Below are 11,323 nucleotides of genomic sequence, written 5' to 3' on the forward strand. Positions count from 1 at the left end.
TTGATTTATTTATCTATAAATCTAAAGGAAAACTCATTGTTTGTCCAAAACAGGTTCATACTCTGGGGAACATGTGTTCAGTGAAGTCATAGAATTCTACACATTAGAGTTTGATTCTATTTTCTGGAGATGGAAATTCCAGCCTGATGGTGGCACAAGAACAAAGGTCAGTAGGTCACCAAATCATTAGGATTCACTGTTTATAACAAAGGACATACACATGGTGAAATGGGCCTTTTATTTTTCACTGATTTGTTTTTGATTTGTTTTTCTGATATTATAGTATCCAGTGGAGGGAGCAGGATACCATTTGTTATATTCTTTTTTCTTAAATGTTCTAAATTATGACACATTTTATATGTACCATGCTTAATAATAGTTACACCAATCAAACAAATATATATAATTTGAAAGCAAGATAAAGGGTACAGTATGTCTACACACCCACTTCACATTCTTCTTCTTCTTCTACATAAATAGTATATGGCCACTTAAGTGTGTGACCTTGAAATTGTCCTCTTTTTGGGCAGGGAAACATGCTGTACCCAACGTCTGCTGGCTCAAGCATTTGCATTATTCAAAACACATTATGCACGATATTCAGCAGGTGGGAAGCCCTCCCACCCCCCTCCTTCACCCATAGGAATTTCTGAGTAGGCAAGCATCTTAGGATGTCTGTGTATCTGTGTGTGTGTGTGTGTGTGTGTGTGTGTGTGTGTGTGTGTGCACACTTGACTTAAGACCAGTTGACTGGGGAGAGCTTGTGCAATTGTGGACAAAAGTTGTGTCCCCGATTGGTAAAACACTGATTAGGTTAAGATTAGGGTTTCCTAGGGTCTCCAGGAAATGAATGTAAGTCTATGTAAATAGCCCAAAAATGACTGTAAACCTGTGTGTGTGTGTGTGTGTGTGTGTGTGTGTGTGTGTGTGTGTGTGTGTGTGATGGAATGTCCATGGGTAGAATGCAAAAGGGCACTCCAGGGCACTTTGGGGCACTCTGTACCCATTAGTCAGGGCAGGCAGACAGGGACATGGCAGCAGCAGAGCACAGGAACACAGAGATGATAGAGAGGGAGGAGACAGACAGGAAGAGAGATGAATGGTGGCCAGAAATAGGTCCCAAGGTGCCAAGGTGTTGATGAAATATTTGGGATTTTTAAAGTGTAACAAAAAGTATACACACCATGACATTAATGAGAGTGTTTGTTTTTTGGTTCCATACAGTGTGTGTCAAGGTGCACACACTTCACCTAAGTCTCTCCGTGTAACAAAAAATCTCCATATAAGACAATATTTGCAGTATCACCATGCTTATTGAATATCATAAATATTACAGAGTATGCTGCAGACCAGCAGTTCTCCACATGGTGGTCCTGGAATTCTGATCTGGGCTTGAGAGGTTTCCCTGAGGGGGTGTCAGAGCTCAGTGGATCCATAGGAGGTATCAGGGTTACCCAATGAAATGAGAAGTCAATCTGAATTTAATTCACCAGAAATAATCAGACAATGCAAAAGGATTATTGTTGACAAAATCAGCTGCACCAAACAAACTCACTCAAAATATTGTCTCATGGTGCTGTCTGCTGGATTATATGTTCATTTAGTGGTGTTTGACATGAAAATGAAATAAAAGAAAAGACAATTAGGTAGCTTGGCCCTCAGTCTCCTTAGTCTTTATCCTTATATTTCAGATATTTTATCCTGCAGTCTAAACTTACTGGTTTTCAACACAGTACTATAGATACCTTAGATCTTCATTTTGTAAAATTTAATCCCCATTGTATAATCTGAAAATGTTTGACTTTGGTGCCTCCAAGTGGTAGTATCGGAAAAGATGTTGGAATTGTGTAATTTTTCAGTAATCACAAACTACGGCCATCAGAATGATTTGAATGCTACAACCACATTTAACCAATTTTAAACATATGTGAACAAATACTAGTGATGATATAAAACATATGAGTTATCTACAGTATGTACTATTTGGAAATCATAGAGAATCTCTACTAAATGAAGGAATCTCTGTCTGTCTGTCTGTCTGTCTGTCTGTATGTATGTATGTCCTTCACATATCTTGAGAACCATTCATCCCATATACTTCACACTTGGCAGGTGCATTGCTGGAGACCCAAGAAAGTGCAGTGTCGCATTTGGTGCAATGTGGACACGGGATGGGGGGTGGGGGTGGGGATTCTTGGCTCTGCACCTGCATGTCATGAGCACAGGTGGAGATCAGAACTGTACAACTCTGCCATGAGAAAGAAGAGGGGAGGACATCTCTCTTTGTTCTATAACATTAAAACTTAGGCTTCTTTGTCAGCTTCCCAACTCATTTTAAAAACAAATTAATCAGTCTCTTCTGGTTTTGTGTGTATCTGTGTTTTTTGTGGCTGTGTGTATCTGTGTTTTTCGTGCCCAGAGGTTCCTGTCACTAAAAGTGCTATTTTGGAACAAAGTTTCTTTGATGTTCATGAAATTCGGTGGGTTCATTGCTCTCATCATTCTCAACATAAAACATATTTTTTCAAATTCTTTCACCCAATAGGAAGTCAGCCATTTTGAATTTCATGCATCAATTTTCATTTTACGAACACGTTTGAAGCCTTTCAGATGCGCAAAAACTCACAAAACTTTGCACCTATTTTCGAACTAGTAAATATCACAATTAGAATCACAATTGGAGTGGGCATGGCTCTAGCATTTTTGAGGTGCTCGGGGTGGTTGAAAACTCACAAACTCACTTTTCACATGCATCAGAAGTGGCATAATTTGATAATGGATATGGATCTTGGGCATGGGTGTGGCAAAATGGCTCAAGGGCATCCCCTGGAAAATTTCAAAGTGAAAGCCCTCACCTTCAATTTTGACCTAGATTTACAAAAGTTGGTTCCTCTAGAGATTTAACCCGTGCAACTTCAAATTTGGTAGGTGATATCTAAAGACCTTTGCAATGCGAAATTGCAGAAAAGCAAAAGTTTTTAGCTTTCATGGAACACCCTTGGGGTGGCGTGTTGATCAATTTTGCCCAAAACATGTTTGGGGCATTAAACAGGAAGTTTGCATTGTCCAATCTGCCCCAAATTTCTCATGTTTGATAAGCGTCCAGGCCTGACAATCTACATGGCAATATTGAGTCATAGTCATAGCGAAACCTACTGACAACAGGAAGTCAGTGTTATGTGACAAACATCATCCCATTTACATGAAATTTACATGTTGTGGTCTATAACTGATATAAAGTAACATGACATATGATTATTGGTGTTCTCTAGCACCACATAGTGGACACAGGAAGTGATAGTTATTTCATACATGCAATATCCAATATCCATGAAAATGTATATCCATACCAGTTGCCTTCTGGTAAATGTATTGCTACATTAATATTCCACTTATGTAGTGTTGCCTATGTGCAACAGGAAGTTTATACACAATTTCTCATAAGTCATCTCCAGTGACACATACTGCAATCAGGAAATAATATTTTACCCATTCACATAATGTCCTCTAATCCTGAAAGTTCAAAGCTGTGTCAATAGACCTAGAGTTGTGATGCCATGGCTACCACTCCCTCCGGCACGTGTGAGGTGTGAGGGCCTGTTCATTGCTGCTTGCAGCTTTAATTGACAGTATTTTTGCTAAATACAACTGATTTTGGATTCTGGACCTTAGACTATCTACATCAGAGATGTATTTGGCCTTGATCATCGCCTGGATTGCGATGCAGATTCTGGACCATGGACTTGAAAGACGATACCAGCGAGTGTGCTAGCCAGCTGGGCTTGGCTGGCTTGGCTTTTTCACGGTCTGCGGTGGCTACTGCAACTAACGCTATACCTACTATGCTTGGTTTTCTAGCCATACATTGCAAAAACAAACAAAATGCCACCAAAGAAAAACTATGCAATTATGGACACGGAAATTGAGGAGATAAAGCGCTCAACTTTCTGTCAGAAGAAAATACAACTCTCTCTAAGGAGCAGAAAATGATAATGGATTTGATGGGTAAAATCAAGGACCTGAAAAGACAAAATGCAGAGAGGGATAAGAGAATTGCTCTCTTGGAGTGCTGAATGGCAGACCTGGGGCAGTATACCCAAATGAATGACATTGTCAGCAGGTTAGATACCAAGCCCTGGTCATATGTGAGGGCTGTGGTGTCAGCGGAGGGAGAGGCCATTGAGCCTGATCCATTTGAGCATTTATTCCATATCCTTGATATCAGACATCAGTTTCCTCCACTAGTTCAGTGTTGGATAGTGTACTAGTTGGACATTTGGTCACACTAGCTTGGCATTGTGTCTTACTAAATGAACAAAAACTCTTACCAATCACTCTTTTTCAGCAACTAGTGGCACTTTTGTCCAACTAGTTTCAAAGACGCCCTACTACTGATGCCGGGCGCCACACTAGTAGCACCAAAGTCCCAACTAATCAGCTTTTTGATGCACTAGTGGCCCTCTGGACAGAACTAGTAATGCTGAAAGTTCTACTAGTTAAGTTGTGAGCTGTAAAGGCTCTGACATTAGCTAGTCAAGTACCTATTCACCTCAGTGACAGCCAAAATGCTCACTAGTTAACTAGTGAAGGCCAAAATGCTGACCAGTTAACTAGTTGCACTAAATGCTAATCAGGAGGCAGGAAAAGGGCATAAATTGAACCTACCTATTGGCTCTCCAGCAAGAATTCCAAGCCAGAATTGAACTCTTTAAAGCTTGATGAGCTTTCACCATTGTTAATCACCAGCTCCTTGCTTACTATTCATGCAGAATAAAGCATGAAAATGTGTGTACCCGCAGATGAATTATCTCTCATCTAAGAGGTACAGACCCCACCTGTGGGGTTGAACATTCACGCACACACATGTACATACACATACAGTACATCTCTGTGAATGTTTAAAATAATTACAGGCACTTGACTGGGCGCTGAACAGAATGGAAGTGTCACTTTGGGAAATTGTATTTTTATTTACTGTGCCAGGTCTCTGCCTGCATCATTTCAGAAGTGCCTTTTGCACTCACTTTCTTTTGCTCTCTCTCTCTCTCACTCTCTCTCTCTCTCTCCCTGTGTGTGTGTGTGTGTGTGTGTGTGTGTGTGTGTGTGTGTGTGTGTGTGTTCCTTGTGTTCATTTCCTTACTTAGCATATAGCGTGTGTGCTTTCTGTGCAATATATGCACTTCTCATGGGCACATAGCCCCCATTTCCATAGGAAATGTTTCAGAAGCAGAGCATCTAGCATCTAATACTAGTACTTGAATAAGACAACCTTGTGTTGCTTCTAACTTTCTCTGTGACCACTCAATTTAGATGTCAGTATAGGCTATCCCATCGAACTACAAACTTGAACAATTTTTTTGGCAGTGTATGTGTGAAGACAAAGTCTATAACAAATAAAATGCATTCTACTGTCTGTTATTTGTGAATATCAGACCGTTGCTAAGTACGCAGTTCTGCTCATAGACTCAGGAAGACTACGTCCAATTATAACAATTTGCAGAAAGAAGTCCAGTAAAATTGCCAACTACAGCTCATTTGTGACACCCTGTGGCAAAAAAACTGATCGAGATAATATCTATGACTGGGCACAGATGTGACGGCAGCCTGAAGAGATACTGGGCTCCAACCATTACAGAAAGGGAAAAGTTTAGCAAGATCCTGTCCTCCAATCCTGGCTACGGCAGCAGATCTGGTGAGCGCCTCTCTTAGTGGCGTATCGCTAGACACTAACTTAAGTGATAAGCGGTAGTGATGATAGTAATATTGTTACCAGTTATTATATTAATATTAATAACAGTCATGTTTCCAGATGTGTTAACTGCAAAGCCCTGGCAAGAAGGAAACGTAGAGATGAATGACAGAAATGTCATGATCTTAAAAAGTCTACAGAGTTTTCATAGATATTTACATTGCTATGCATGCAGTTCCAAACAGAACAATGAAATCATTTTTAAATCAATAAAATCATTTTTAAATCAATATTTTGTGTCAGATTATTGATTTCCTCAGTAAATAGCCATGTAATAATTGGGATAATGTACAGCGAGCATACATTATCACCCCTTTGCGTTGGGGTCCTACAACACCCTGTCAGTGGTCTTTTCACAATAATGACCCCCTCACTTTACATTATCCCTTACTTATTAAAAAAATGTTTTAAGTAAATTGCAAGTATATACAGGCATTTATATACATTCACAGGTGAATTTCATGCATCAGAGATGAAAGCTGCTCAAGCAAAAATAGACCTGGTGCGTAAAGATAGTGGAGCATCCAAATCAAGAAATGCTACAAATACCAAAACACATACAAAAGGGGAAAAAACATGCAGAGAGAAAATTGGTACAAAGTTAATCACTACACTGAACGCAGCAGCAAGTATAAAGATAGTGTCAGCTAGCCTGCTAGGTCAATTCGAAGCCATCACCCCCCGGGCATCCTGGAACACTTCCAGTGTTGCAATTAGCTTTGTAGCATTTTTCATTTTATTGTGCTCTGACTTTTGTATGTGTTTTGTATTTGTTGCATTTCTTGATTTGGAGAGTGTTTCCCTTAATGTTTGTGCTTTCATTCCTGTGTGTGCTTTGTCCTTAAGGGCCACCGTATTCGATTTCTCTTCACATAGAAAAAAATTCAAGTTCAATTCAGTTTTATTTATATAGCACCAAATCATAACAAGTCATCTCAGGGCACTTTTCACATAGAGTAGGTCTAGACCATACTCTTTAATTTACAGAGACCCAAAAATTCCCCCATGAGCAAGCACTTGACAAGGAACAACTCCCCTTTAACGGGAACAAACCTCAAGCAGAACCGGGCTCTAGGTGGGCAGCCATCTGCCTTGACCAGTTGGGTTGAGAGAGAAAGAAGGAGGGAGATGGAGAGGGGGAAGAAAGACACTGAGAAGCATTGTAACAACAATATTAACAATAACAACGCTAATAATAATAGAGATATAACTAGTAGCAAGTAAAACAAAATGCATCACTAAAAGCCACGTGAGAACGTTCTCTCATTGGTTAGATGTATCCGGGGCAGAAGCAAGAACGTTAACATAGGAAGGTCTTGAAGAAGGTCCCTCCTTCCCAAATATCAAAAAGGCAACATATTTTGTTGCTAGTTAGATCTCAGTTCATTCTCTGGTTAACAGCTAGCAGTTGTTGACTTTGCTCATCCGCATCCCAGGAAATTGTTTAGCTCTAGCTTGCAGAGTACTCCTAAGTATGATCAGGTAGAAGTCATATCATGTTCCCAACACAAACAAACCGTTACAGAATTTGTTTGCAACACACTAAGACCACCACTTCCTCTAAATGAGCTTCGTTGTTTTGGTCCGCACCTGAATGCAACTGTTGTGTACTGATCTGCCCAAACTAATTGTACCAGGGAGGAATACAAACCAGAGTCTGATTTAAGTGGAACAAGCAATGGATGTTTAAAAAAGGCCTAAGAATCATTATGTTTGGGTCTGGTGTGATCTTTCACTTTCTTATACCTGGCCCTTACTCAAATTAACTTCAATCCAACTGAACCCAGCCCAATCATGCATAGCCTTCAGTAAAGAGAAAGACAAATTTTAGGCATTGATAAATTGTCCCAAGTTCCCTTGTGGCAGTACAACCTAAATCTCCTCATTTTCGTGTCCACTGCCTCACTCTTTGCACCCAGATTGGCAATTGATTAGCATATCCAGCAGCACCCCATGGGGCAGGCTCATTGATCAGGCACATGGATTGGTGGGAATCACAGGGTGGAACACAGATGCAGGCCAGTATATCCAATTATAGAAGTCCCATCAAGAAGAGAAGACAGCGTTTTCTTCTGCGCCATCAGCTTAACTTGCCTGGCCCCTTGTTAGCTGGCAAGGTATCATCTTGATCTCATCCTTATAATGATGATAATGGCTATTTAGGTATTGACTTAATGTGGTTCTTGAAATTGCATTGTCATCAAATCATTAAGTTTGTAGCAGAAGTGGGGAAAGTAGTCTTATACTGTTGGACATAATTTGTGATTTCCAACACATTTCAGCAATTAGCTTAACCTCTTTGCTTAACTCAATTTAAAGCCCATACACACTCATTGTTGACCTGCACAGGTGACATGTTATTAATTTACAATTTTGATATAGCTAACATGTTAGCAAACAGTTGCCTATTTACACATTTAGAGGCCTGAGAACAACAATGGCATTCATTAGGAGTCATGTTTGTCTCCACCAGAGAAATTTGAGTCCAATATTTTCTCCATCAACTCCTCAGAAAAATATCAGGCTATTCAGCTGTTAAATGCTCCACTATATTCAACAGCTAGTCACTGTCTACCAGCTGCTTGGTGCTGGGCAGATAGTGTAAGGTTGGTTTATTCATGTTTGGTTTGTTGACTGAAAACAGCTGCCTACTGCCTCTGGAAACAATGGTAATGGAGAATACTGAACCAAAACAGTAAAGGTTTGGGCCATAAAACCAAAAGAATGAGCTGAAAGATGTTGGAACACTTTGTAGAGGTGAGGGGAACTGCAGAGTTGGTGATAAGGGTTCATCCTTGAGAGCAACATATTTCACATTATACATACTCATTTGATACATTCTTAAAAAAAAATGGCTATATGAGTGGAGCCACTAACTTGCACATCAAGCTAAATCAGCTGAGAAGTGATAAAGAGAATATTATTATTGCTGTTATTTTGTGCTGTCCAAATATTTGAACAAATTGTATTTTGATACTTTGGCAACATCGGTCTTGAAACTTTCATACCGAAAAGCCTTTTGAATTGAATTGGATTTAGAGAGAGAGAGAGGGCAAGAGATAATGGCAATATGTCTCACTGCTGCGTTTCTGAATTTTTCTCTGACTTATGATTACAAATGATGATAAAAAGAAAAACAAAACTGCATCCATGGTGAACACAAAAACAATTAATTAAGACCTGGCCTCTAGCTGGGACTGGCCTTTATTTATCAAATCGTGCAGATATACCTAGCCAGTAAAGTTCATTTTTTTCAAATCCCATCATTGCTGGGTATTGCTATGACATCATGTCACACCTTGGTTTTTGCTGAAACAAGGCCAGTGGCAAGAATCTACAATCTCCTGCACAGGTGTGCAGAACCTTTAACACAATACAGTTAGTGAGAAAATAGAGCAAAACCTAAAATGTTCAGAGCTCTGTGATCTGGTGATCATGAACATATTTTTCAGCATTTACCACCTCCAGTCACTGAGATAAGATAGAAGGTAGTTTACTGACCTTACAGAAACCCTTGGTAGTAAAGTCTTTTTATTTCCTGATGCCTGGGGTCACTAATATGTGAATTCACTCTAGTGAATATTACCTAGTTTACTTTTCCTATATCCCTACTTATACAGTATATTTTTAACCAGTCCTTTGGAGTGGATCTAGGTGCTTTGATTTTCAGTGTACTGGTTCAAGCATTGTGTAAAGCCGAAATTACAAGATGCAGAAAAAACAAGCTCTCTTTTTTTGGTGCCTCTGGTGTTTAGTTTGGTGTCTTTGATATTGATGCATTTTGATTCCTACACCGGTTGTTCATTTGTAAGTAGAAGTGTAATGTTGTCCCTGTCAGTCCCACTGCCCTCCCATGCTCTTTGTCTTTCTCTCCCAGTCTCTCCCAGTCTCTCTCACTGACCATCAGTCTTCCTCTGTCCTATCTCTCTCATGTCTCTTCCTCTGTCTTGCCATCTCTCTGCCTTAGACAGAAAGAGTGCAGTGATACAGGGCTCTTATGAATAATGTAGTGTTGTTATCGCTCTGCTCTGGTTCCTTTTACAATGAAATAGTCTTAAAGCATCAAACATTTAGCAGGGCTTCTCTCTCCATTAAAGGGTAGGGCTACTAAGGAGACGTAGGCCAGAAGCTTTGATAACTGTACAACTTTCTATTGAAATATCTCTGAACCAGGAGCTCCAAAATACAATTTTCATTTCAGTAATATTCAGTTACAAATAATAAAGATGAATTAGAAATGTGAAGATTTGGAAATGTGAGCCTGACAGGTCAAGAAACACAAGCAGTCAGACAATCAGAAAACAAACCTCCAGGTTAGTCAAACTCATTTGGAAGAGAAGGCATGGTATGGCAGGGTATGCTTCGATTTCATACTGATGACAGCTAAACCATCTCCAAGACAACAGAGCAAACTCAATTTAATTCAATTCAATTTTATTTATATAGCGCCAAATCACAACAGAAGTCATCTCAGGTCATTTAAAGTCATCTCAAGGCTCAGTCTATTGCCATGCAGATGAACGCCCTGGAAAAAACTAGTGAGTGGGCCTTGAATTAAGGCTATTTTGTCAAAGAACCAAGTTGTAATTTTTTAAATTGAAGAAAAGTTGACTTATAATCTCCCAACAGTTAATCTATCTAGTAAAGAAACACTGAACATTCTTAACCGGTTTACCAATACACACATTGCGGAGCAAAATCAGACAGAACAGTATAGACAATTATTTTAACTTTGCCTAATATTATATTTATATTCGGGAACATTCCTAATATCTTGGTGAGAAGTCCCAATAGTCAAGCTTATCTCACTCATTCCTACATAGCAAATGAAAACACTTATTAGCTGCCTCTCCTCCTTATCCACCTTCAATTGAATGGTTTGGATTCAGAGGGCTCGATTTCTCCCCTAGCTCTCTTTTTCAACTGTATCAGCGCTCCTACAATTGTCCACTATCGATAGAGCTCCCTGTCCAAGGCATTCTCATTTGATTGAGCAGACCACAGTCTATCTCTATAGCCAGGTTAGGATCATTTAGCCTAATGGCATTCAGTGGCCATTGCTGATAGTCAATACAGTATGTATATATGTGTGTGTGTGTGTGTGTGTGTGTGTGTGTGTGGCAGGTCAGCTGATGCTATCTGGAGAACAATCCTATGGTTTAATACCCCTGAGGCTTTTCCACTTATTAAAGAACACAGAGACTGATAGAGACAGAGAAAAAAAGTAAAATCCAAAGGCAAACAAATACGTTTGCATTTTAATTTACCTGAGCATGTGCACATACCGTATATTCAAACAGAATGAAGCCAGTCATTACAGAGATGAGAGTGGTGGCTCATAAGATCTGATGATATCTGGTTGAGTCCCAAAGGGGAACCTTTAGATTGCTGTGTAGTAGCTGTGTAGCTTGTAGTTATTCAGCTGCCATTATCTCTGATCATGATACACTTAAGATCCTGCTGATTCTCACTGCTTCCTTATAATGAGATCAGAGACCTACATATTGTGTGTGTGTGTGTGTGTGAGTGTTCAACACATGTGAATCATTTTGCCAATTTTGTCAATAAATCAAC

The sequence above is a fragment of the Thunnus thynnus genome, chromosome 20 (genome assembly GCF_963924715.1).
Source record: "Thunnus thynnus chromosome 20, fThuThy2.1, whole genome shotgun sequence".
NCBI lineage: Eukaryota > Metazoa > Chordata > Actinopteri > Scombriformes > Scombridae > Thunnus > Thunnus thynnus.